The sequence below is a fragment of the Copadichromis virginalis genome, linkage group LG2 (genome assembly GCF_057382275.1).
Source record: "Copadichromis virginalis isolate Kocher_CV1m ecotype Utaka linkage group LG2, C_Virginalis_male_GT1.1, whole genome shotgun sequence".
In the NCBI taxonomy this organism is placed as follows: domain Eukaryota; kingdom Metazoa; phylum Chordata; class Actinopteri; order Cichliformes; family Cichlidae; genus Copadichromis; species Copadichromis virginalis.
In genome coordinates, this window is record NC_140619.1 from 27,660,077 (window position 1) to 27,687,900 (window position 27,824).

The following is a 27,824-nucleotide window of genomic DNA, read 5'->3' on the forward strand; positions in this document are numbered from 1 at the left end:
TCTTGCGTAAAAAGCAAACAAACACTTTGGAATCAGCACTGTTAAATGAAGAAGATTGCATCTGCTCTCAAAGATTTTAATCTTCTGCTTTTTTTGATTTGGAGAGATGATCCCGGGACTTTGTGACACTCTATAATATGCTGCCTGCTGCTCTCATCCTCAGTGTGGAGGAAATGAATATATGCTTGGCTGCTCTTAGTGCTTTAATCCATTTAATGCACCCTGGGCAAAGGAGAGGAGAGAGGAATACGCAGCCTGCTGTGGTGCGTGCGTCTAAAAGAGCTTGACTATTGCATTGAAGCAGAACCGCTGACTGCATGCAGTTCTTGTTGCGGCTGTCATTGTCGTGTGTAATTCGCTCGCTCGCATCAGTCAGGGTGTTCAATATTTGAAGAAAAAAAAATGGTTCCTTGATATCTTTCAAGAATAAATAAGTGTGCTCAAACTATTTTTCTCACTGCCCAAATGCTGCTTTCAATCTTTATGACGTTATTCTGACAGACTCATGATATATTGACCATTTTGCCAACTTTTGTCCATTTATTGTCTGCAAAGATGACAAAGTAGCAAGTCCAGTTTCACATTGATATCGATTCTGGAGGCATTCAGCCAGAACAATTAAATGGAGAGAGTGTATCAGATAGTTTTGGGGCGATAGCGTCTCCCATTGTTGCCTTTTGACTCATATAAATTGTGTATAGCCACACACGCACTTCAGCTCTTCTGGTCTTTTATGAGGTGGACTTGGTGGAATCGTTTTATAGAAGGTAGCACGTTGGAAGGCTACCTGCGGAGGGATGTTTATTTCAGTTGTGAGTGTAGGTGGCCCACTGAGTGATGGCTGCACCGTGATTTGTGATGAATCAGACTGCAACTGTGCACTTTCATCCTTGTTAATGGGGTGCGATCAATACCGTAGCTCTGTATCAGGAACCACAGAGTGATAAGTGCAGCATGAGTATTGGGTTGGGGGGAGGAGACACATGCCAGTCGATGGGAATGTGGAGATAATCAACAAGATCGCAGGTAATACTCCGGGTGGTCTTTTGCAGGAGCGTTTGAAAGGATCAATCTCTATTGCATAATGACTGCTCCTACAGTACATTTGGGAACATTTGTGTCTTTGTGGTAAAGGCAAGAATAGGAGAAAGATGAGAGGATTTATACCATAGATAAACAGAAGAAGTCATTTTTTTGTGAAAGCTTGTCACATTGTAATAATTCTAGCTGTTCTTTGGAAGTGTCCTTAATTTTTCATGCCTTTGTCACTAAAGCACATAACTTTATTTCTAATCCAGCGCCAAGAATGGGAAGAGATAGCACTAAAGACTCCTCCAACATTTTATGGTAAATTTCACACCTCCCGTCAGTGGTGGACTTTCCCTGAAGTGTCTAAGAGGTGCACGCTGCCTCTCTCCTTGAGGCCCCGGCACTGTCTCAGCTAATTGTCACAGCTCGTTTCCTCCTCTCTCCTCCACGCCAGTGTGATAGCCTGTGCTCAGCCATGTGTGTGAAGTTTGAGAAAGCAAAGTTGATTGCAAAGTGGTGGTGTTATGACAGGGGCGCTGAGAGGTTTGTGCAATGCAGTGTTTGTTTACGAGCGCGCGAGGGGTTGGGGAGGACAGAAACGTAGGAAGTAATGAATAGAACACAGTCAGACGTTAATTAGATACGATGGTTGATGCACTGGAGACAGGCATATTTTTGTGCGTGTGTATGCTTAGGTTTACTATAAGCCCCCGACTCTTTCCGCTGCCCTGTTGCAGTCATAAGCCGAGCCAAGCACAAACCAGAGCTGGAAAGACAAAAGATATACAGAGTGTATCATTTTTTTCTCTTTTACAGTGCGTAAAGTAAACTGTTTGTATTGGGGATATATGATCAGAGCCGGAACGCCTATTAAAACAAGTAAAACAAGCTGAAATGTGCGTAGCTGCACTGGCAGTAGCTAATCTGTCAGGAGCATTAGTGCAGCTTTTTGTTACACAGTGACAAATGCACTGAGGCTTTTTTACGGGTGAGACAAAATAGTCTGTGTTTGAGCCTCGAAGCTGCTTCGTCTTCAAAGCTGTGACTTTTCTGATCATACTGAAAGTTGAAATCGGATTGACACAATAATGAAAATTCTGTTTCATCTTAAGGTTTGTTTGGTTAGATTTTTATGTGACCAAACAAACAACCTTTTTTTTCCCTCTTTACTTTTGTTAGTGACAGAGAGAGAGAGACTTCACGTGCAATTAGCTTGTGTAGTCAGTCAGTCAGTCAGTTGGTAGGCAGGCAGACAGGTGCCGAGCACCGATATGTTTCTTATCGTCAAACTACCTCCTCTTGGCTCATCACAGTCCAGAGCACATCATGCACATGCACACACACACGCACACACACATCCTTGAGTGTGATATGAAGACAGGAGAAGGAGAGGGAAGGGAGGGGAGATTTGAGAGTCTATTTACCTATCTTGGAAAATAAACTCTTCTGTGTTTTGACGCTTGATTCAGTGCAGAGGATTCTTTTTGCCTTGCAGCACGCTTGCCTTTTGAAAAACAAAACACGTTTGTTTTTAATTGAAATAACATTTAATTGGTCAGGAATGTTGCAGATGACGATTTCTGCTTAATGGAATCATTAATCAGAAATCCTTCATGGTTCCAGAGGAATCGACATAACCATACCAAAGTGCAAGTTTATTATATTAAAAGGCAGACTGATCATTAGAAAAGTCTTTTTTCCAATTATGTTAGCGCAGCTGAAAGCTGTATTGCTGATTAAAGATGCAAGAAATATGACTAGTTGAGTGTCTGGAGCACGAGCCTCTGTGGGTTCGCTTGTAGTCTCAAAATGGTATTCTTGTTTCAAGAAATGAAAGCTATTCCATGTGGGAAACAACAGTGTGTACTACTCCGTTCACAGAGCGGCGCTGCCCAGAATAGAAAGAGAAGAGAGAGGCCAAGAAGATGAGTCCAACAGAGCCTATAGTGTGAGAAACAGACACCTCACAGGTTCTAAGCTGGCAGCTTCATTAAACAGTATCTACAAAACCCCAGTCTCAACATCGACAGTAAAGTGGAAACTCAACTATCCTGGCTTCACGGCAGAAGTGGAAAGAAAAAGCCACATCTGGCACTAAAGGGAAAAGATTAAGATGGGCAAAAGAACACAGACACAGGACAGGAGAAGGTATGAAACACCTGTTATGAACAGATGGAGCCAAGTTCAAGGGGTTTGCGTTAGAAAGTAGGAAACTTGTGCGATGCTGGAGAAGAAGAAAAAGTGAACGCGAGGAGGGCTGGACATCATCTGTCAAACACAGTGAAGGGGAATGAGATGACTTCCTCAAACAGAATAGAAAGGATCTTCACTGTGTTTGCCACATCATGCCGCACCCTGTGGATGCTGCTTGATTGGAGGCAATTTTCTCCCTTAACAAATAAATGACCCAAAACGAAGCTCCAAACTATGCAGAAATTTTTAGAGAAGAAACCATCAGCAGGTATTTTGTCTGAATGGAGTGACCAGCACAGTAATAGGATTTCAACCCTTGTGAGCTTTTGTGAGAACACCTTGATTGTACAGGACATAATGAGTGCACACAATGCAATCTAACTTGTAGGAGGCACTTCAGGAAGCATGGGATGAATTTTTCTGTGAACATCAACAAAATGAGCGCTCAGATGCCACCGAGCCTGATTGCTGGATGAGGTTTGAATGACAAAATTATTATATCCGGTAAAGGTCCTTATTTTGAACCTCGCAAATGCATTCATTGTGTTTTGCGTTCACTTTACAACTTATTTGCTGATGAGAGGATTATGCTTCATTAAAATTTGCAGTGGTAATGTTTATCTTTGGGATTTCAAAATAATGAATGACCCGCTGCTGTGGCAACACAACCCTTTATTCGCTGTACTCCTTTTTATTAGGAGCATGGCCACCCGCTTCATTACACTGACTACATTTGAGCATTTTTACTAAAAAGCCGTGAGAAAAAGAGAGGACCAGAGAGGTAGCCAGGAGCCCGAAGGTGACATTTACGATTTTAAGATAAGAGCTGTCCGTACTTAATTAAGAAATAGCAAGGGACACAAACCACTCTCTTCTTCATTGTTCCCGTAGGAAAGCTTATTTCATGCTTCAGAAAGCCTTCACAGTGCACATGTGCACCATTTGTGTGTGTCTTTGTGTCTGTAAGGAGGAGGTGCGCAGGGTAGTCAAATAATGAGTCCCCGACAAAAAGTCTTTAAGCATGGAGATACGATATATGCAAGCACAAACTCACATTCTCTGCCTTGCATGAAAAGTAGTGTGTACAGCTTTAAACACCTTTATGCTGTTGGGTATTTGCGGATATTGCGCTGCTATTCTCAGGATATTGCACTCAAACTGGAAATTGCTTCATTTCTTTTACTCTCATTTCTGTTATTAGATAGACACACATTTGTACTTCTGTCTGTGTGAGGATACTCCGTGGCATATTGCAGTCCCCAGCCTCCATCACTGAACTGAAACCGGGCCTTAGCTGACAAATAGCCCTTTGAAGGTGTGTCAGAAAGTGAGAATTTCCTCCCTGCAAGGGCCCTAAAAAGCTCACGGAGATAGCACACTACTGCTATTTCAGTAGTAAATCTGACCAGTATATGGTAGTATATAACAAGCCAACATACGGTAGTTTTAGCACTTTAAAAAAAAAGTTAGTTCAAATAATTGTCCAAAAACAGTAACCCTGAAGTGCAAAAATGAATGCGTGTATTCAGCAGTCTGACTGTAACTCAGTAGGTTGTAATTAAATACTCCATAGGACAGGGATCACTGTGGAAGCTGAGGATCAGGGACCCATAGTATCATCCTCACAGTGCAGCAGCTGTAAGCCTCAAGGATGAGGTATAAAGAGATGTTATAAGTAAGATGATACACTGTACAACCCGCTGAGACTACCTCATCATCCTCTTACAAATGCTGGTCTTTAACAGCGCCTCTCTCTCTCTCTCACTCACACACACACACACACACACACACACACTGTTCGCACGCAGGACATCAACAAAAGCAGAATACCATTTATTGCACTGATTTAGGATTTGTACAAAGCTGAAAAAAAAATCAGATTTATTTACTGTTTTCACTGCATCCATTAACAAGCCGATGGTACAATGTGAAGGCTGTTACTCATCTCTTTAGAATTACCTTTCACATTTTGTCACTCGCTGTTTTTGATTGGCCGGGTGCACGCGTGTCTGTGTAAATGCATCTCTGTTGCTCATGTTTCGCTTCTTTGTTTTCAGATTCAGATCTTGCTGGGATTCTTTTTTAACAATCATTTTTCTCCCTCACTGTTCATATACATATAATATTTATTTATATTTCAATTTAGTCAGGGGCATGCCATTGAAGTGTCACATTTTATGGTGATTTGAAATGCACGGCTGCATTCAGGACCTGTTGAGAATGAGTTTGCTGATCGCTGCCATTTACGGATGATCTCATAAAGAAGATTTTCATGTGGCTTCTGTTGAGGACGCCGCATTTTTACAAATAGGTCTCTTGAAGCGTTCCATTGCTGGTGCAAGCAGACTAGTTTCAGCTACACCCTGGGCAGTCTGAATTTTTTGATTGTAACTGTACTGATGAATAGATTTTTACGATGACTGTGATGTCTCTTTCTGAGATCTAAGGGGCATCGGGTCTTTGTTCCTGGACTCATTAAAATATTTATAAGGCATTAGAAAAATCTGGAGACAAGAAAACACAAAATAACAGCAGCGCTTTCAGAGATTAACTAAATCACATCCTGTTTTGTTCTTTTTTAGAGTTACATTTCACTTCCACATCCTTTTATCATATAAACTAGTTGTACATTAATGTAATTTAAAAGACACATTGAGGAACTGAACTCTCCTTTTTTTTTGATAATTGCTTTCAGACTTTAGACATTTACACAAATGAAAATATATTACTGTCACTAAAAAACACACACATCTGCACACAAAGAAAAAAACGATCACAGAGCGACAAGCAACTATGAGCTGTTCGCCAGACTTTGCTGACACTGGAGCCTTTGTCATGCTAGTACACAGGTCAGGTCTTGTATCAAAACTGCTTGAGTGTCATTGTGATGTGTGTTGGGACACCACTGTAAAAAAAGTGATTCATCTGATAGAGATTATTCTGCTTAGTGTCAAAAAATATTGAGCAATGGGGATAGATTCCTGGACATTTTGATGACAATCGGGTCAAACTCACAGCAAATGGGAAAATCAGTACAACCTTTATATCACCCACAATTTTTTGCGGATCCTCTTCAATTTCACAACAATATAGTAGGCCTTGAGTGACAAGAGTACCTTGGTTGACTAAGCATTTGACCTTGACCTTTATTGTTAGCACCCAAAGTCAAAGCTGACCTTGAAACCCTTTTGGCTCTCAGTGAAGGCGGTCGCACTTTTCTCCTCTCCTGCCCTTATCTTCCCTGCTTAGCTTCTTATGTCCTTGTCTTGTGTTTTTACTTACTTTTTACTTCTGTTCAAACCCCCACAAGGCTGCCCGCTGGGATTGAAATGATGGGACGAGGCGTGAGTTTCTCAAAATGGGCTCATTGAGTGCAGCACAGAGAAGATCTTGGAGAACGCACGACTGCCGTGAATACTCAGAACAAGACCTCTGAGTGAAAAACTGGATTACATCTGGAGGGGCTAGCTCGAATAACACCTTTGAGTGCAAATTCGATCACATCTTGGGGAAGTGCACTGCGGTCGTGAGTTCTCAGAACCTGCTCTTTGAGCAAAAAGAACGACAACATCACGGAACGTAAGTTTGGATAACATCATAGAAAGCTCACGGCTCTCCAACGGGAGATTGAGAGACCAGTGTTGGACTGTTAGAACAGCTTTGAAATTCATATGAGTTGTTCGCACTAAAGTAAAAACCATCATCACTTCATGCGGAGTCCCCTTCGGCGTCAGCTGCAGCCTCAAGGCTGGAGCTGAACAAAACACCCTGATAACGACTGTGTTTAGACTGTTCCCCCCATTCCATGCAAGGCCACCTGGGTTGGCTGGAAGACTGTTTACTTAGCCTGGCAGGGCAAAGGATACTGTCTCAGCTGAACTCTGGACACACACATACACACTGATATGCACACACTGATCCCCCCTCCCTTTCGAAACGCCTTCAACGCTTGTGCAGTCGACTGGACCAGCGCAGACATGCTGCAGGCCCGGATGCGCTGTCAACACCGGCTCTCTCTTACCCTTTACCCGCCCCTGTTGCTTGTCTTGTGTTTCTATGGTGTATTGATAGTCATGTGCTTTTTGTGCTGAGGTGGGTTTTTTTATGTTATCAAACTGTTCTCCCACTAGGAGCTCAGTCTGAGTGGAGTTTTTTTTTCTCCTCCTCTTACCTCATGCTATGTATTTTCGTTGATTTTTTTTCCTATCAGCCTACCTTTCTGACATGTCTCCCCAATGTGATGTTTGTGTAAAGTTGGTCAGAAGGTTCCTTTGTAAGTGCGCATGCGCCATTAGCGTGCTGCCCGCTGTAACCCTAATTTCCTTCGGGATTAATAAAGTATTCTGATTCTGAAAAAAAAAATCAAGAAACCATCTCAAGTAATATGTCATGTGAAAGGCCACAGAGAGAGCTTTATACAGCACTGTTTTTCTTTTTTTGATACAAAGCCCTGCAATGTCAAAGGCTACGTTCACACTGCAGGCGAAAGCGCATCAAATCCGATTTTTTTGACCCTATGCGACCCATATCCGATCATGGTGTGACAGTGTGAACGGCACAAATCCGATATTTTCAAATCCGATCTGGGTCACTTTCGTATGTGGTACTGAATCCGATACATATCCGATGTTTCAGAAAGCGACTGCTGTGTGAACGGTCAGGTCGCATTAAATCCGTCTTTTACGTCACCGACACAAGACAGACACCAATTATCAGCGCCAGAGAAGACATCGCGAACGCTTCTCTGGCCATCCCGTGTAGATATCAGTGAAACTGTTGGGAAGACAATGTTGGAGAAACGTGAACATTTTATTTGTACGATTTTGTTTTATTTCATTATATATTTTTTGTTTATCTGAACACATACGTGTGTGTGTGTGTATATCTACATATATATTCGTATCTGTAAATGAAAATATATGTAGTGTGTATATATTGTTTTTTGTTTTATATGTCTGAAACAAATAAAGATACAATACAATACAATAATCTGCAGATTCTGACAGAAATCTGCAACTATCCTTTGAAGCACCGCTCCTCTCTAAAACAGCAATAAGGATCATTATTAGGTTATTTACATTATTATGTAAATAACAAAATAACTTAAAGAAAAAATTGGGAAATGTAAAGTCCGAAGTCTTTATATTAAGGGTCATCAGTCAAACAATACTGTTTGCTCTGGGTCTAAACAGAGCGCGTTGTGTGTGAAGTCTTCTTTTGCGCATGCGGGCCGCTTTGAGCGTTCACACTAGAGCGCGTTTGCTGTTGCATTTTATTTGTAGTGTGAACAGGCAGACAAAAAAATCTGATTTGATCAAAAAAATCGGAATTGAGCATCAAGACCTGCAGTGTGAACGTAGCCATAGTGATGTCATCAAGTTTTCTCACTCAATGAATATTTCTTAAGATTTCAAGTGTTTACAGCTTATAAAATCCTCATACTGCTCCAATCATACATTTAAGATAATAAAAAACATCAGTGTATAATGTAATTCTTCAAGGTCAAAGGTCAAAGATCAGGGTCACACGAATTCGAAAAATTAGTTTCCATTGGATCATCTCTAAACGTTATAGCAATATATTAGTTATTGGGGGACATTTTTATTGTTTGAGCTACACATACATCAAGATGTAATTTAACAATGACACAAAAAGAACAATATACCACACTAGATTTCCTTATTAACAATGCTAACATCAGCATAAATGATCTATGATAACAATGTAGACGTCACTATTGGGGAGTTCCAAAAAAACAGTCTGACGTCAGCATGTTGTAATAAAAATGTCATAAAACATCAAAGTTTCAATTTAGTCCTCGCCCTTCAGGGGGAGTTGCGCTCTCTGAATGCTCTTGTTATTCTCTGTTTTTAAGGATGTTATTATTTTACAACACATACAGCGCTAAAACAAGTCTTACTCACACCCTGGGCAGACTGTATTCTTTGATTGTAACTGTACTGATGAATAGATTTTTTACGATGAATGTGATGTCCCTTTCTGAGATCAGAGGGGCATCGGGTCTGTGTTCCTGGACTCATTAAAATATTTATAAAGGCATTAGAAAAATCTGGAGACAAGAAAACAAAATAACAGCACCGGTAGAAAAAAAGGAGATAGCCCACATAAACACTTTCAGAGATGGACTAAATCATACCCTGTTTTGTTCTGTTCAGTTACATTTCACTTGTCAAACTCCATTTTTCCTAATCCATTATCGCCGTGCCTTTAAGCTTTTTAATGTGTAATTCTGCAGCAGTCGTTTCTTCACTGGGAAAAGTAGATGTCAAGATGAAACTCTCAGAATACATAATGACTTCATTAGTGGTCCTTCTCCGTGATTAATTGGAGCGCTGTGTCACACAGTGTGACAGAGCTGCTCATTGTCAGATAGTGTTGTGACAGAACATGAGGACCATGTAGACGAGCATAGAGATGATCACGCCTAGCCGTGTACACGTGTAGGACACACACACACACACACACACACACACACAGACTAAGAAGTACACCCTGCTTCTAAAAGTTCCGCTATTATTTAGAAGAGATAAAACTTGGTTTAAATAGTGAACTTTGCAAAAAGAAAGGACAGTCTGTCTGTGATTGGCCGATTACAATAGTTTAGCTTCAATTAGAAGCAGCAGTCTCTGCTTTACCGCAGTTCTTTTCTTTTTCTATCAACATGTTAGCACAAGCCTAGCCTTGTTAGCTTCCCAAAGATGTTGGCATCTGTTTGTCTAAACAGAAGGAGAAGAGACATCTGAGGACTCTCAGAGCCTCCCAGCTCGAGGGACCAGACATAAGGAAATTTGCAGTGTTTGATGGCTGCTCTGAGCTCAACATCTTAGAGCATTCCACTGCGAAAACAAGTTGAATCCAGAGTATACACAAACGAAAGAAGAAAGAGAGAGTTGTAGCCAGAAATGATGGAGAAGTCGAGTGTGGGAGACGCAGGAGAGAGGGCAGAGATGGAGTGACTTTAGGGTCACAGCATCAAAAACAGAATAGGCTGAAGATCTGTGTGCTGGTTTTCAACTGGTAAGTGCTGCACCCCTAGGAAATCCAGTCTGGCCTTTGATGAGTTTACCTGCTAATGTTGCCCCCTGATGACATGTGAACAAAGACACTGGAGAGAAATTTGAGCGGGGTCCTTGAGCAGTGCATGGGTTGTCAGATAGAGAGAACCCTGCAGTAAGCTCACATGGCAGACTGTCATTTAATCAATTTTATCAATACAGCCATTGAATTGGGCCAGCTCCCGTGTCAGTAGCAATGTACCAAAAAAGTAAAAGAGACCTCTTAACCGAAGCGGACTGGTGTTTGAAACTAGGATTCAAACGGCAGCTTCACTGTATTAAAGTACATCTGTCTTTGATGAAAACCTTTGGAAAAGATTTGATACAGGCTACAAGCACAGGTCTCTAACCTGCCTCTGGATGGTTCAAATGGTTTGAGGTCTCTGTGGTGTCCTATTTAGTGCCTATTACCTTCTACTGTCACTATATTTCAGGAGGGTTTGGAGATAAATCCTTCATTTATCCCACAATCAGTATCGGCCTAAAAATCATGTAAGGAGAAATTTGATGCAGAAAGTGTGAGGAGAGAGTCCAATAAAATCCAGCTAAGCTACACTGCTATATTAAGTGTCTATGAAGCATTTCTGGTGATGTGACTGTGGCTTAACTGCATCTCAGACTTAATCGCTATCTGATCTGTCAGTGTGAACTAGTTTTTTTTCCACTATATGGATTCGAATGCCCTTGCCCTATCTTAAAAGCTTACACTGGAGTCTCCTAGGGAAAAACATCACCATGTATATAATGCACGGATGCAGAAAAACAGACTCCTTTCCCTCCTGCCTTTGATAGTTATACCTTCCATATGGTTGAGTTGTAGTTTGTATCCACCCTCACAGAGGATGATTTTATGTTTTCTGTCCCCGGCAAGTCAGGTCCACTGTGGCCTTCTCCACTCATCACAGTTTGTTCAAATCTCTGTGAAGTGGAAAAGGACACTGGCCTCTCTTTGCTGGGAGTAACACCATTCAGGAGCACCACTTTATTTGTGGGGTACAACTACATGCAGCTGTCAAACTGAACAAAAGTGTCAAATGTGTTTACAGATTTGATGAAATGAAACTTTTTGGTCACGCTAGCAGCATGTCGATTGGTCAGTCTGTGTGCTGTTCAGTCTAGTAGTTTGGTGCAGACTAATACCTGACCACAACCATGAGATAGGTTTAATTTTTGTGCTTCCCATTTAATAGATGTCATTACAGTACATTGGATGATCAGCTAACGGCATCACTAGCTTAAATTTTAAATTTGTCTAATACGTTTTATAAACCAAATTGCCATGACCCTTATGTTAAGTGCTTTTGCTTGCAACGTTAGCTGGCTGACATGCTAAATGGGCTGCTGAACACCATGATTTATACCCGCCATTTCAGCATCATCATTATGAGCAAGTTAGCATGGTGACATTAGCATTGTGAAAGCACCACTGTGCGTAAGTGCAGCCTCACTGAGCTGCAAACATGGCTGCAGACTCGCAGTTATTGGCTTAGCAAAGCTCTGCATTGTACACCGAGACTGGATGAAAACTGGCAGGACACACAGGAACAAAGATGAAATTCTGTAGCGGGGTCGAAACGACATTTTACACATAAATCCGTCACGTTGCATTTGGAATGAAAATGCTCGATTTGGAGGGGGGTTGCAAGTTTACATCCCTAACATCTCTCACAGACTCACGCGGACCACTATCAGCTGATTCGTGAGACACTCTGCAAACTTTTTTCGTTTAAGTTGTTTCTGACCACCAACCCGTAACAAAAAGAGGTGATAAAATACACGGCAGGGTTTCGGCACAGAGGAGGTCTGACAAGCATAAAAGGCCACCTTTCGAAGACAATAAGTGGCCTATGAGTTGTTGTTTTTTTATATCCTAAAGCGCTCTGAGGATAAACAACATGTTTTGAATATTTCATATGCTAATTAGGGAAAATGTCCAACTGGGGGTGAGTGTTTCCTTTATGAAAAATAATCATGTTTGTTACACTATTCTGTAATGCCTAAAAATCCTAGTCTGAGATATTTCAGTCTCAAAGTGATAAACGATGAAAAATAAATAAATTTTGTGACATGTGTATGTAACATATACAGTACATTTCAACACAATGTCTTATGACTGCAGCAAATTTAATTACTGTATTGCCTGCAGACTTTTCACACTGCAGCATTATTAAACTCCCTCAAGCACATTCGACCATGGCAATAGCCGCTAGCTGATGTACCTGGCTATAACACAGACACCCCCCCTTCCCACTCTGCATCAGCTCTCTGCTCACTGGCATGGAATCAATGCAGAATTGCAGATGTGAGCAAAAGCTGCAGAGGACACACAGACACACACACAAAACGCCTCTGTACGTGCGAGCACAGCATTACTGCAATATCATAGCAACACAGGAGTCCCGCCAAGACAGGGTTCGCAACCTCCTGACAGAATATATATAGGTTATGTTTCTGAAGAAAGACACAGAGACTGAGAAGGTTAGAGGCTAAAGAATTGAGAACGATTATGCACGACTCGTTTTAAATGGCTTGTTACAGCGCAATCATTCAGTGAGGAAGACGCAGATGTATTTAAGCAAAATTTAACTCAATAGCTTTTGCCTGTGGCTCATTGATAAAGGATTTAGAGATTCATTTTTGTAAGACTAGGATTTATACGCTTTTGTTGGGTCAAACTCAAAGGGAAGGAGTTAGAAATCTTCTTTTTTTCCACAAGATTCATGCTCTGTCTAATAGGCCTTTTAGTTTGAATTACTTTTATCTTTTTGTACTATATCAACAGTCGCACAGTGTGATATTAACTTGGGAGCCGTATATACATATACAGCTTTGGCACATTAAGTCAGAGAAAATTGAAGGTAGGGTAGAAGGTGTACTTACGATCTCTGAATGCTTACTGATGGGTAGGAGTTTCTTTTTTTAAGCAGGGATCTGCCACAAACACACACACGCACACACGAGTGCTGGGGCTGTTTTGTGTGTGTACTGTACCTGTTGAGAGACACAAAAGCAAAGAAAGCCTTAATGCTTGTCATATTGTGCAGACGCTTAAATAAGCAGAGTTTTGAGACAAGCTCTAACATAAAAAAACAAAAAGTATTACATGGTAAGTAATACAATCAAACATGTTTACGTATGTGGGTGAGTAAAATACTACACATTTTCTTGCTTACATAATGTCTACACTGGTTTTTAAGAGGCATAATTGCAGATTTCTGCATGTCCCTGCAGCAATAATGCACGGCAGGCTGATGCAGCCAGTAAATGACAGTGGAAAGAACACAGTTATGGAAGTCGGTTAACGGCAGAAGCATAATGATATACCTCAGAGCAGGAAAGTGTGCTGGATTTTTTATAAGGCAGTGATAATGGCTGGTGTGATGTTCTGGTTCTTCAGATTTTAAATAAAAATGAAAATAGACTTGGTGCCATATGGAATGAAAGCTATGGTCTGCACAGGCTAGACTAGGCTAGTCTTTAGACCATCTCCTTCTGGTGGACTATCTGTCAAACTGAAAGCAACAACAGATGAATGATAAAAATTTATGAGCATACAGCCTTCAGCATGTGTAGCAGTCATTCAGGACTTCACATACAGCCCTGAGCCTGTGCTCTACTTGACCCCATGATTTTTACACTATAGGCACAGTTTAGGGACAGGACATCAATGAAATACCACTATTTGTTTCTACCTGTGGTAGTTCTAATTACAAACTCACTAATTTTATCCAGTTTAACACTGAGTAGAAGTTATGCACATAAAGTGGGGCAAAAAAGTATTTAGTCAGCCACCGATTGTGCAAGTTCCCCCACCTAAAATGATGACAGAGGTCAGTAATTTGCACCAGAGGTACACTTCAACTGTGAGAGACAGAATGTGAAAAAAAAAATCCATGAATTCACATGGTAGGATTTGTAAAGAATTTATTCATAAATCAGGGTGGAAAATAAGTATTTGGTCAATAACAAAAATACAACTCAATACTTTGTAACATAACCTTTGTTGGCAATAACAGAGGTCAAACGTTTACTATAGGTCTTTACCAGGTTTGCACACACAGTAGCTGGTATTTTGGCCCATTCCTCCATGCAGATATTCTCGAGAGCAGTGATGTTTTGGGGCTGTCGCCGAGCAACACGGACTTTCTATGGGGTTGAGGTCTGGAGACTGGCTAGGCCACTCCAGGACTTTCAAATGCTTCTGACGGAGCCACTCCTTTGTTGCCCGGGCGGTGTGTTTTGGATCATTGTCATGTTGGAAGACCCAGCCTCGTTTCATCTTCAAAGTTCTCACTGATGGAAGGAGGTTTTGGCTCAAAATCTCACGATACATGGCCCCATTCATTCTGTCCTTAACACGGATCAGTCGTCCTGTCCCCTTGGCAGAAAAACAGCCCCATGATGTTTCCACCCCCATGCTTCACAGTAGGTATGGTGTTCTTGGGATGCAACTCAGTATTCTTCTTCCTCCAAACACGACGAGTTGAGTTTATACCAAAAAGTTCTACTTTGGTTTCATCTGACCACATGACATTCTCCCAATCCTCTGCTGTATCATCCATGTGCTCTCTGGCAAACTTCAGACGGGCCTGGACATGCACTGGCTTCAGCAGCAGAACACGTCTGGCACTGCGGGATTTGATTCCCTGCCGTTGTAGTTCAAGGTTCAAGGTTCAAGGTTCTTTATTTGTCACATGCATAGTTATACAAGTATAACACACAGTGAAATGTAGCCTGACACGCTCCTCGACATGTGCAAAAATTGGGGGGGGTGTAGAGGAAGAACATTATATATATACACACATATAGTATATACACTGGGTGAATGTGCAGTAGTAGCAGCAAGCAGGTGAATTCTGTACATTAATATGAATAGACATCTTACTATTTTACAGGATAGACAATATAAACATATTTAAAATTAAAGGAATTTGAAATGTACATTGTGCCTTGGTTTAGAGTGTTTGGAAGAGAGTCCTGTCTCAGTCAATTATAGATGATGTGAGCGGGCGGGTGTGTGTGTTTAGGGCACGGATGGCTTGGGGATAGAAGCTCCTCTTGAGTCTCTCTGTCCTTGCCCGGAAGATGCGGAACCTTCTACCAGATTGCAGAACACACCATCAGTACCAGTGTGTTACTGATGGTGACCTTTGTTACTTTGGTCCCAGCTCTCTGCAGGTCATTCACCAGGTCCCCCCGTGTGGTTCTGGGATCTTTGCTCACCGTTCTCATGATCATTTTGACCCCACGGGATGAGATCTTGCGTGGAGCCCCAGATCGAGGGAGATTATCAGTGGTCTTGTATGTCTTCCATTTTCTGATGATTGCTCCCACAGTTGATTTTTTCACACCAAGCTGCTTGCCTATTGTAGATTCACTCTTCCCAGTCTGGTGCAGGTCTACAATACTTTTCCTGGTGTCCTTCGAAAGCTCTTTGGTCTTGGCCATGGCGGAGTTTGGAGTCTGACTGTTTGAGGCTGTGGACAGGTGTCTTTTATACAGATGATGAGTTCAAACAGGTGCCATTCATACAGGTAACGAGTGGGGGACAGAAAAGCTTCTTACAGAAGACGTTACAGGTCTGTGAGAGCCAGAGATTTTCCTTGTTTGAGGTGACCAAATACTTATTTTCCACCCTGATTTACGAATAAATTCTTTACAAATCCTACCATGTGAATTCATGGATTTTTTTTTCACATTCTGTCTCTCACAGTTGAAGTGTACCTCTGGTGCAAATTACTGACCTCTGTCATCATTTTAAGTGGGGGAACTTGCACAATCGGTGGCTGACTAAATACTTTTTTTGCCCCACTGTATGTCTATAGTACCATGCAAAAATCTTGAGGCCAAGGAGCCAGACTTTCTTTTTCTTTTTTTGGTGCAATATTTTATCTTTCAGAAATCGTCACAGAAGAGCCTTAAAAAGAGATGTCACAGGCAATATTATTGAAAAATTGTCTTTCATGAGTTTGATTTGTTAAAATAATAAAAAAGGGTTGTCATATTATTAGTTAATTCACATTTTTTCATTGTGATCATTGATCATTTTCCGCTGTTTTCATTAACACCTTTCAGCAAGGTTAGGTGGGTTGGTGGTTTCTCTTGTTTCCAGATCAACAACACAAGTCTTTGTGCTAGTAATAACACAGACCAATGTGTACAGATTAGTTCCAGGGGGACTTCTTTCACTCCAAATAGTGCCAGAACTGAATTCAGAGTTTCTTTAGAACAGTTTCATTTTTAGAGTATTGCACTCTTGCGTGTCTTCTTTGATTTAGGAATATGTTGAACAGTATAAGGGCCCTCTTCCTATTTCCTTTCAGGCTGTGGCTGCTGTTGATCCTTAACAGGTTGAAGCATTATGTTTCCTAATGCCTCAGGTGATAACTGGACTCCATGGCGACTGAAACATAATGCTCTAGCATTGGTGCTAAATCCTGCTGACAAATTGATTTAGACTAATGGATGACTGGCATTATAACACATCCAGGTATTTTAAGCATTCGCCTCGTGTTTTTAGTTTACTGATTTCCCTGTATTTTCTCACCCACACTCTGCACTAATTTCATGATTCAGAAAGCCCTCTTTAGATTAGATTGGTTTATAGGTTTCAGAACATGCCATTGAACTGACATCATAATCACTCAAACATGCTCTGATTCAATATTTCATCACACTTTTCTAAAGACACGGACTGAGACGCTTTTCTCTTGTTGAGCACAGCGTTCTGGTTTTTAATGGACTCGAGAACATCTGCATGTATTTCATAATTCACTTCATAAATTATATGTTTCAAAGACAAGCTGCATGTCGCTTTGATTGCAGGATGCAAAGAAGAAATGAAGACTCGCCGGAGCCGTAGAGACCGCTACAAACTCTCTCGCAATACTTCTTACAACCGACCGAGGAGGATTCTTTACATGCCCAGTGCAGAATGCAAAAATAAGAATCAGATCTGACATAAAAGTAGGAAGATTTTAATTAGCACCAGCAAGCCCCTAGTGGTGGTTCGTGTGTTAGTAAGGGTAAACGTTTCACAAGGCTGGCTCCAACCGTGGCACTATATTAGAGCTTCAAACCTCCACGGATGCTAAAGTAGTTGTGATTTTCTTAATACTGGAGACCAGAGGGGTCTTTTTGATTAAAAAAAATCATCATATTAAGTGTTTTCACTATAATAGATTAAGTAATCTACAGATACTGATTATGGTGGAGCGGAGCAAACAGAGTGAGGCTTAGGGATATGCAAATCCAGTTACAGCTGCCATTATCACCTTTTAGGTGAATGTGATAAACAGTAGCTTATTTTCACATTCAGCAGATACATTCAGCAGATACTTTGGTCCCAGCTCTCTGCAGGTCATTCACCAGGTCCCCCCGTGTGGTTCTGGGATCTTTGCTCACCGTTCTCATGATCATTTTGACCCCACGGGATGAGATCTTGCGTGGAGCCCCAGATCGAGGGAGATTATCAGTGGTCTTGTATGTCTTCCATTTTCTGATGATTGCTCCCACAGTTGATTTTTTCACACCAAGCTGCTTGCCTATTGTAGATTCACTCTTCCCAGTCTGGTGCAGGTCTACAATACTTTTCCTGGTGTCCTTCGAAAGCTCTTTGGTCTTGGCCATGGCGGAGTTTGGAGTCTGACTGTTTGAGGCTGTGGACAGGTGTCTTTTATACAGATGATGAGTTCAAACAGGTGCCATTCATACAGGTAACGAGTGGGGGACAGAAAAGCTTCTTACAGAAGACGTTACAGGTCTGTGAGAGCCAGAGATTTTCCTTGTTTGAGGTGACCAAATACTTATTTTCCACCCTGATTTACGAATAAATTCTTTACAAATCCTACCATGTGAATTCATGGATTTTTTTTTCACATTCTGTCTCTCACAGTTGAAGTGTACCTCTGGTGCAAATTACTGACCTCTGTCATCATTTTAAGTGGGGGAACTTGCACAATCGGTGGCTGACTAAATACTTTTTTTGCCCCACTGTATGTCTATAGTACCATGCAAAAATCTTGAGGCCAAGGAGCCAGACTTTCTTTTTCTTTTTTTGGTGCAATATTTTATCTTTCAGAAATCGTCACAGAAGAGCCTTAAAAAGAGATGTCACAGGCAATATTATTGAAAAATTGTCTTTCATGAGTTTGATTTGTTAAAATAATAAAAAAGGGTTGTCATATTATTAGTTAATTCACATTTTTTCATTGTGATCATTGATCATTTTCCGCTGTTTTCATTAACACCTTTCAGCAAGGTTAGGTGGGTTGGTGGTTTCTCTTGTTTCCAGATCAACAACACAAGTCTTTGTGCTAGTAATAACACAGACCAATGTGTACAGATCAGTTCCAGGGGGACTTCTTTCACTCCAAATAGTGCCAGAACTGAATTCAGAGTTTCTTTAGAACAGTTTCATTTTTAGAGTATTGCACTCTTGCGTGTCTTCTTTGATTTAGGAATATGTTGAACAGTATAAGGGCCCTCTTCCTATTTCCTTTCAGGCTGTGGCTGCTGTTGATCCTTAACAGGTTGAAGCATTATGTTTCCTAATGCCTCAGGTGATAACTGGACTCCATGGCGACTGAAACATAATGCTCTAGCATTGGTGCTAAATCCTGCTGACAAATTGATTTAGACTAATGGATGACTGGCATTATAACACATCCAGGTATTTTAAGCATTCGCCTCGTGTTTTTAGTTTACTGATTTCCCTGTATTTTCTCACCCACACTCTGCACTAATTTCATGATTCAGAAAGCCCTCTTTAGATTAGATTGGTTTATAGGTTTCAGAACATGCCATTGAACTGACATCATAATCACTCAAACATGCTCTGATTCAATATTTCATCACACTTTTCTAAAGACACGGACTGAGACGCTTTTCTCTTGTTGAGCACAGCGTTCTGGTTTTTAATGGACTCGAGAACATCTGCATGTATTTCATAATTCACTTCATAAATTATATGTTTCAAAGACAAGCTGCATGTCGCTTTGATTGCAGGATGCAAAGAAGAAATGAAGACTCGCCGGAGCCGTAGAGACCGCTACAAACTCTCTCGCAATACTTCTTACAATCGACCGAGGAGGATTCTTTACATGCCCAGTGCAGAATGCAAAAATAAGAATCAGATCTGACATAAAAGTAGGAAGATTTTAATTAGCACCAGCAAGCCCCTAGTGGTGGTTCGTGTGTTAGTAAGGGTAAACGTTTCACAAGGCTGGCTCCAACCGTGGCACTATATTAGAGCTTCAAACCTCCACGGATGCTAAAGTAGTTGTGATTTTCTTAATACTGGAGACCAGAGGGGTCTTTTTGATAAAAAAAAAATCATCATATTAAGTGTTTTCACTATAATAGATTAAGTAATCTACAGATACTGATTATGGTGGAGCGGAGCAAACAGAGTGAGGCTTAGGGATATGCAAATCCAGTTACAGCTGCCATTATCACCTTTTAGGTGAATGTGATAAACAGTAGCTTATTTTCACATTCAGCAGATACTGTACTTCTGGGCACAATAATAGATTTAATTCTAATACTAATACTCTTTTTGCTCCGGCTTTGGAGTCTATCCAGTCTCAGGGGAAATCTCCTGCACTTTGGCTGCTACATGGCCCAGAGTGTTCACCAGTGTTCGCCTCTCACACAGTCACACTGCTATGTCGAAGATTTTGATTATTGCCTTTTAACGGCTTTAATTTAGTTTGATTTTTTTCACTACATACCGAGCCTTGAATCAGGATCACCGTTTAAAAAAAATGGGATGCACATTTTTAAAGGTCTTTGTTTTAGTTCATCATTCTTCATTATGAAATCATAGTTATGAGTTTGCCTCCTCCCTCACACTAATGTGTCACATCTTGGCATCGGCATCACGGATGGTGTTGAGCTGTGAAAAGACATGGATTTGAATTTGCCAGAGGAAACAGTGGCACAAATGTCCATTATGAAAGAACTGGCTGTTCCATTAATTATGGTTTTAAACCCATAACCACAAAAATCTATTTGTTTCTTCATTTGGTTTCATATTTAATGCAGATTGAAGATTACACTGCATAGATGGTCTTGTCAGCATTGCCGTATGTATTTGTCTGCTTACTCCACATGCTCAAAGATTTAAAGACTTTTTGCTGTTAGGCCTCAGCATGGTGAAGTAAATGACCTCTAGGTCCACTTTAATTGAGTGATTTGATGTAACTGTTTTCATACTCCCCACTGTCTCCAAAGCCACCGATATTTCTGCTTCGTTATTCCACTGCCTGACAGATTTCTTGGATTGTGTGTGGATTTTGCCTTCGAAGCTGACATTTGGTTAAATCAAGTGAAATGTAATTTATTTCAGGTTCAGTCAGCTGATTGTTGAACGCACTGCCAGGTGAGTTGGTGTTTTGCTTTGATGAATGCTGAAGGAGCGGTCAGACATTTTCACCACCTGCTATTCATGGATTAGTCAATACCATAATGTTTAGAAAGACCTTCCTGCTCCTTCATTTAATCCTCCCATCACCATAATTACTCCCACTGCTTTTCTCCTCCCTCGTCTCCTCCTCATTTTAACCTTCTCTCCTTCCGTCGTACATCCATCATCTGATTCGTATATTCCATAAACAGAGCCCAGCCCTTTTTTCAGCACACATCTTCACCCTTTCTGCTCCTCTCTTCTCCCAGGGCACACACTATAACGCTTCTTATTTGTCATGTACAAACAGTGTCTTTCTACACCTTCTTTTCTTATCCTCCTCCTTCACAACTCCCCGCTGGGGTTATTTCTGCAGCCAGGGCAAACTCATCCTTGACTCAGTGCTCTTTTCAAAGCTTGACCACATCATCCTGACCTGATCTAAGGCTAAAAAAATACTATTGCTGTCTATTTTAGGCTTAGGTTCGTTAAGGTTTGATTAGTTGGTAAAGATGTGGAAAAAATAAATAAACTCTGTGCAGTTATCATTGAAAATTTGAGATGCTTTCACATTTTAATTAATGGGTAACATATTGTACACAGCATCCTTTTATAAACAATACACCCACTAGGATGGTTCCTGCTGTGTTACTATGGTAACATCACGAGCTATCTCATGGCAGCAATTAGAGCTGATTAGTCCATGGGTCTAAATGTTCATTTTTCACTGAAAAAAAGGAAAAATAAAGACAAACATCACTGATCTGAATGAGCGAACAATCAAAGTTTTCTGGTCCTGAGTGATACTGGCCACATATGCTCATGAGAGCATCCTAAACCAGCAACTATTTGGCTTTTTTATTTTAGTTTTATGAATTCTGGTTTGTGGCTCAACACTTGTAGCCATAACTTTAAAAATAACTCAGCCAAGAACTGCTGTTCATTCACTGCTTCTCAGTTCGATCTGAATGAAGCGAACCCGTGTGTAATTTGCTGCAATGCACTTTAAATACGCAAAACTTCTGCCAACACAAAAGAACGAGCACACAAATCTATCGATGATCAGAATTGCAATCTCCTTCGACGATTTCTCCACACAATTAGCCTTGAGAAAAAAAAGAGAATCTCCTTTATTTCTAGTAATTGCCAAATACTGTACTTAAAAGAACTTCTGTGGACCGTGCTTTCCTTCAGAAGTTAGTGCATTACTTATTCCTCCTCCTCTGCATCCCTCAGTGCTCTTTCTTCAATTGCCATTCGCTGCATCCACTCACTAATGGAATCTTTAAAAGGACCATTAAAGAAGAAAATTATAGTTAAACAATTCAGATACTGTATATTTAACAAACCTCTTAGGCATTTCGTTTTCTGCATTAGCAGCGATGGCTCAGTGGGAAAGGCTGAGGTAAGGTGTCAGCTAAAAGCCCATAATGAAGCGGACTGTTTGTCAGGCAGGAAGATAAGACCTGTAATTGCTCAAGGTCCTGTAATGTCAATATGCATCCTAATACCTTCAAAGGCCCTCTCCTTATAAGAGGAAGTGCTTTGGGGGTTTTTCCCTTTTTTTTTTTGTGAGATAACACATGGCTGTGGCCAATGTAGCCACTGGATGCATGCGGGTAGGAATTCTTGGAATATCCATAATAAACCTGCTGAAGTGTCAAGACTTGCTGATATCGCAGTGGTTCAGCTGTTTTTCAAGCATAAATGGTTTCAATTTAATGCAAGGCTGCGAGTTTGTGCTGTGTGTGTGTGTGCGACCGTGTAGATCAGCGCACGCATTTGGTCAGTATGTGTGCTCACGGACATACAGTACTTACTGATTTGTGTGTCTTTGTGCAAGAACATCTGCTCTGCTGGTAGATGTTCTTGCTAGCTCCTAACCAGTTAAGCTTGTAATAGAAAACTGTGGGTTGCCCTTTACTCACTGTGTCCTCTGCCGTTGCACGCTTTATTTTAAAAAAAAAAAAGAAAAAAGAAAGAATACTTGCTAATTAAGATGCTTAGTCCAGGGGTTGTTCTCTTTGGCCAACTTCTTTGCACTGTGGGAGTGGGAAGCGCTGGCAGGTCTGCAAACACAACAAGTGTTCATTGTAATTACAGCCTGTGAGAGTGAACTGTGTTTGTGCATATGCATGCAGTTAAGGCAGCCAGTGTAAACAGTGTACCTATGAAAAATAATAGAATAAAAATCAGCTCGTATCACTTAAAGTGATGTGACAATGTAGCATATATACAAATTTTAGGTCGCAACGAGCAAAACAATGTCTAGATTCCCCTTTTAATCTGGTCGTTTGTGCTCCTGCTTATGTATTGCCAGCTCCAGCCTTTCAGACATTTATTTTCTTCTTGTTTCTGCCTGCAAAGCTTTTATGTGTCTCCGAGACGTGGATTTGAATTCTTACTGTGTTACTGAGCTGTGACACTGGCTTATAACCCAAGCCGTGTTGCAATTTCAGACGTATCACGTTGCTATAGTGATATTTGTCAGGAGAATGCTGCTGAACTGAGTTTAAAATTGAAAGAAATGTAAAGCCTGTAGGCAAAGGATAAGATTTTTGTTTCACTGACCACTCACTATGAAGCCAGGAGTGATCTGTAAGGCTAGAGAAGCAGCATCAAGACACTATTGCCTGCCTTTCTAATTATATTTGAGGAGGCTTTGGTTGCATGCATGCAAACAGTTCTTTTAAATAAGAAAAAAAGGACTGCATTTTCCTCATGCATTCTTTTTTTTTTTTAAGAGCAAAAATCTGCATTTGTAAACAATCAACAGCACAGAAATATTAGATATCTGATGGCTACACCAAAAGAAATCTCTCAGAGGCTAAACTAGCAGAATAACAGAAGTTCCTTCACCCCCTGACCCCCCTGATTCCTCTAATGTAATTTTAGTTAAGATTCAGGCACAAGCTGGTGTACTGCTGTGGGGTAGAAGTAGACCTAATGCTATATTCTGTATTTTATTCATTTGGTTTTATAGTATAGTTTTTTTACACGGTTATATATATATATTGCATGCTATTATTTTGAAGTCTTTTTTTACTTCCTACCCACACCATAATCAAAGAAATTCTCCAAACCTGCTCATGCTGCATAAAAGATACACTCAAAAAAATGAATGAGGTGGATTGTTCAGTGTATATTAATTATTTATTTTCATTTTACTTAAAATATATGTTTTTGTTAAGTTAACATATGTTTTTCTAATCAAGTCTACGTAATTGTGTCTTTTATTCAACGTACATAATACTAATGCTTGATGGCATAACATTTAAGTTAAGTCAATTAGGATCGATATACCTTGTATATCCACAAGGTGGCAGTAATGCAAAAACAGTTGTAATGAAACCGCGAAGAACAAGAAGGTTTCACGGCTTGGGCCTGCTTATGCGCAAGACTTCAAATTTAATTTAAAAACGTTGTTTTGGCGCCAAACTGCTGTTTCTTTGAGAGGTAAGACCATTTTTTTTTCTTTGACTATGTTGTGTAGTATCTACATGTCGAGCATGGTTATATTTTGCGTTTGTCTTACAAGACATGTTATATTGTTTGCGTGCGCTTGTTCTACATTAGTTTTACTGGGTCCTGGACATGCTTATTTTGTGGACTGTGTAAGAAACATTTTTATTGTTTTTTGTTTTATTAAGGGATAAGCTACAGGGGTTCATGGGGTTATTTTTCCATTTGCTTTCTTGGGATTCCTTTACTGTAATCCGAGAGTCGGAAATATCGAATAGGATAGCAAGGATAGCATAAAGTGACATTTAAAATCCAAAAAGTCAAGGGCGAAAGCCACTGTGACACCATTGTTAACTCTATCAGTAATCGGTATTATGTAAAAATCGTCTGTAAATACAGCATGTTTCCTAGCGGAGTTATACATATCAACATAGTTATAAATTACAGTTTGTTAAATCACACACTTAATTTTTTAAATAAAATTATTCACGACATATTAGTGGACAGACAATGGAGGTCGACATACCTGGTGATAATTGCTTCTATAGAAAGTTTGCACATGGCAGTGTCAATCTCTTGCTTTTCTTCTGAGTAGTATTTTATTTAGTTGTAATTCAAACAATAATTTGCTTCTTGAAATTAAGTAATGAATTTCTTGTTTTACTTTATAAATTTCAGATCCAGGCCTCCCTCCTATACTGATGTGGTGTATGTGGTACTGCTGAGCTTGTATGTGGTATGTGAACTGTTATACTTTTAAAAACAAAACTGTTTTATAAGTTAAGTTTTCTTTAGTGACCCATCCCATGCCCCTGTTATTTCTACTCCAGATCTGAACCATTGTAAAGGTTGCAGTTCAAGGGCCTGAGGCATGAAATTCTTTTCAGATCAGCTGTGATCAATATTTTTTGGAACTTGATAAATAACAATAAAAGCTGTAATGGCTCCATTAGCATTTTGTGTAAATGTTTGTGTTAAAATTATAGCTTTAATGAGGTCTTTCTACATTAGTTTTAGTTATAAAGTATGTATATGTGTACATATAGTATATATATTTACAGTACAGTATGTTGTGTTTGTTGACATGTTTTCAGGTGGAAGCAGAATATGTGAGGATTACTACTGCTCCACTTGTTCCAAGGCTTTTTACACAACTTGACCAATACACTGACCAGCTCATAAAAGTCTTCAAGAAAAAAGGAGGCGTTGCAGGGAAGAAAATTAGACAAACTTTGGCCCCTGCCACACAGGTGCGTTATTCTGTTGGTAGCAAAATATTATGGCTAATAAGATCATTTTCAAATTTAAACAGCTAGTGTATGGTAGCTGCACAGTGCACTTACATTTATATTAAGCAAGACAAAGTTTGGTACTCAAAACGTTGGAAAATTTAAATTACCTAAACATATGTAAAATCTGATCCCTCGATTTAGGTTAAACCATAAGGGAATGTTTTTATGTTATGTTTTGAATGCAAAAAAAGATGATGTATTAGTTTGTCTTTACCTCCATTATGGACATATATAATGTGGTGGGAACCCTGCCCAACAGGTTAGCTATTCATGTCCATGTGATGATTAGTTGGTCTTGTGTTCATGTCTATCTGTGCAGTGGATATGTCATTCATTTTGCGTATAATGTGAGTTTGTGTCATCCTAAAGTACTTCTGTTTTCTCTTCCTGTATCTCTGCCACTCTCTACAGAAGGAAACTATTGAAAAGGGGAGGGAGTGTGTCCTCAGGGCACTACCTTTTTACCTGAATGAAGACCCAAGCATCCTCTTCAAAGAATAATTGGTTGGTAATTTTAGTTTAGTTTTTTATCTGTATTAAACCAAATTTTGAATAACTAATGTTGTTGCATGTTGTAATGTTGTTGTTGTTGTAATTTGCATGGAACCTGTTTAAATGTTTTGGGGAATCTTCTTGTATACCCAAACTATTTATATTTATTGTTGAATCTGTAGTCTAAAATAGTGGCTCACTGGGGTGCATGTTCCTAATATTGTGTTTACTTCATTAAACTGGATGCCATTTTTCTATGTTTTTGTGTCTAAGCTACAGCTGTTCAGAGGGAGCTGGAACAAATTACCCTTGCTATCTTTACCATCGAAAGAGCTGATGCCAGCACTCCTCCAGCCGAGGTGGGTATAACCACAGTGTGTGTCCTGCATGACCTGGAAGACCTGGCCTCTGCATGTGCACTCTTAATGGGTGGGATATATGCACTGAATCTCAGTTAACCTCGAGACTGAAAGCTTTCTTTGAAGTACTTCAGAAGCTCTTCCTTCATCTGTATGTCAGCAGACTCTTGACCAAGGTACAGTTGCTCAAGAATAAACTGAATGAATAAGCCAACCCTTAATTTGGATGATGAATGTTCTGTCAGATGGACAGAAGTTTTTCGGAGGCTGAATGGGAATAAAATGGTAATTTGTAAATGACAGATAACGGGAAAATTACATTTAAGAGAAATTTAGAACATTTTGAAAAGTTTGTAAACTACTACAATTTGAGAGATTTTACTGTTGTGGGGGGCCTAGTAAGAGACCATCAAAAGTATTGAGATTTAAAGGATTTAATTGAGAGATGATACTGCACCAGAAATGTTGAAGGTTGGTATGTATATTAGACATAGACATATTGTTATGAGGTGGAAATATGTTCATATTCAGTTTGTGTTACATTGTGTGCATTGTAAAGGTAATTGCAATACATACTAAGAATAAGGGTAAGTTAGGAATGCAGGATGAATGTATATTTTGCAGACTTTTAAAGACGAACAATTGTTTCCATGTTAAAATGTTTACAACTGAAGTTTTTTTGCCCAAACACTGGTAAAATAAACGTTGACAGTGGCAAGTGTTAAATGGTTACTGCTGTGCTGTTGCAAAAAACTGAACGCTGACAAGCTGTTTTATTGTTAGACCATAATGTTGGCATGATTTATTAAAGTTTTATTTGGGATGGTGATGTAATTTTCTTTGGTTGCTAATATCAGTGGACTTTTTATTATTATTATTATTATTATTATTACATTAATTTTTTTTAAATTGTGGCTGTTGAGGTGGACACTTCACTTTGCATTGTTAAAGGAAAGCACTTCATTGGCGTTGTGTTACTGGACTGACCCTAAGCAATCATTGCAAATAGCAACTTTGCTATTCATTTTAGACACTAAAAGAAAAAACACTCCACAGACCTTACTAGCATTACATGTGCATAACTTGTGTCATCTTATCAATGTGTTATGTGGTCTTCAATGTTTTTTTTTTTCTTCTATTTCTGGCAGATACAGACATTTAATTTAAAGTCTTGATGTTGCATCTGTCTACATACTGTTAATTACTAACCCTAATGAGCTGTTGTGTTTTATTTTGGACTGGGTTTACACAAATGCTCACTGAATGTGTTGGCAATAAAAGAAATTTTAAAAAATAAGTTTGATGTACTTAATTCATTTGTGTGGAACCTGTTGACAAAATAGATTTATGTAAAACTAATTAGTAAAGCACAAGGTGGCTGAAAATATAATATTTGAATTAATCTAACTTAAATTTAACATTTTACTGCCACAAATAAGAAATGTGTTGAAGTAACTAATCTAAACTAACCTAAAAAATATCATCTATGTTCATACAACATAACTTGATTTAGTTA

At 39.8% G+C, this 27,824-nt stretch overlaps 1 protein-coding gene and 1 long non-coding RNA gene across 4 annotated transcripts in view; one reads left to right on the forward strand and one right to left on the reverse strand.

Annotated features, from left to right (window-relative positions):
* frmpd3 (FERM and PDZ domain containing 3) overlaps nt 1-27,824 on the reverse strand; it is a 100,922-nt gene that overhangs the window by 37,536 nt on the left and 35,562 nt on the right. For 2 of the 3 annotated variants that reach the window (XM_085476716.1, XM_085476744.1), the window contains exons 2-3: nt 22,695-22,772; nt 13,179-13,289 (exon numbers count right to left, since the gene is read on the reverse strand). The gene's annotated coding sequence lies outside the window, so the exon portion shown is untranslated. The remainder of the gene's footprint in view (nt 1-13,178; nt 13,290-22,694; nt 22,773-27,824) is intronic. The other variant, XM_085476724.1, reaches the window with a different exon arrangement.
* LOC146717476 (uncharacterized) lies at nt 24,689-27,602 on the forward strand. Its single transcript, XR_014921917.1, has 4 exons — nt 24,689-24,901; nt 25,260-25,415; nt 25,869-25,961; nt 26,223-27,602. It is a non-coding gene; the product is annotated as an uncharacterized LOC146717476 (long non-coding RNA).